The sequence below is a fragment of the Phaseolus vulgaris genome, chromosome 3 (assembly GCF_051622355.1).
Source record: "Phaseolus vulgaris cultivar YP4 chromosome 3, ASM5162235v1, whole genome shotgun sequence".
Classification (NCBI taxonomy): domain Eukaryota; kingdom Viridiplantae; phylum Streptophyta; class Magnoliopsida; order Fabales; family Fabaceae; genus Phaseolus; species Phaseolus vulgaris.
Window position 1 is genome coordinate 1422501 of NC_143500.1, and position 1079 is coordinate 1423579.

A 1079-nucleotide genomic window follows, 5' to 3' on the forward strand; every position below is an offset into this window, starting at 1 on the left:
GAAGCCACGCGGATGAGGCCGTGCCTTCCCTGTGGTGGCCGCGCGCTACTGGACCGAGAGTAATAAAGCCCTCATATCAACCACATGACCCTGGGCGTAACCAGCACAAATGTGAGCCCAAGCGGACGCTGACTGATGACATTACTCCCCCCCGCCCGGCAGCAAGCCAGACATGATGGCCCCTTCCCCGCGAACGGTTGGAAGCCATACCCCCTTCGTGATGCTCACAAGTCTTCGAATAAGCCACCCAACGATTTGCGTGGCACAAATCTTCCCCGATCGCACCGGGCCACAGTTCCAACCCGTCTCATCCGTGCTTCTTCTCCAGCACGACCACCGTGGCGGATCACCAAGATGCTCGTGAGGGAGAAGCCACGCGGATGAGGCCGTGCCTTCCCTGTGGTGGCCGCGCGCTACTGGACCGAGAGTAATAAAGCCCTCAATATCAACCACATGACCCTGGGCGTAACCAGCACAAATGTGAGCCCAAGCGGACGCTGACTGATGACATTACCCCCCCGGCCGGCAGCAAGCCAGACATGATGGCCCCTTCCCCGCGAACGGTTGGAAGCCATACCCCCTTCGTGATGCTCACAAGTCTAGAAATGAGCCACACAACGAAAATCCCACCAGCGTGCCACAAATCCACATAACAGATTCACATTTTTTCCCACCGGGTCGGTCGGCCGGAACCGACGGCGGCCACCACCATGCCGCCGCCCACAACGGGTGACACCAACCCAAGTTGGTGGATCACCCATGTGTGGGCGTTTTGACTTGCCCCACCACAAAGCAAGCCAAAACAGGGGGGAATGAAGGGACCGCACCAGAATTTTCCATGGTGCAAGAGCTGGCTGCATTGAGGAACACCCCCCCCCCTATAATAGCTAAATATGCAAAAGCCACTTTTGTACAAGTAGATACACTTTTTTTGAGTAGACATAAGTTCTGTTTTGGGACCTAGAGAACGAATTTTCACGAGATTTTTTGCAGGGATCCTCATAAAAATGGTACAACATTGCCTGCAAAAAATTAGAATTTTTCGACATGGGGAAGTATTTTTTTTATTTTTCCAAAGA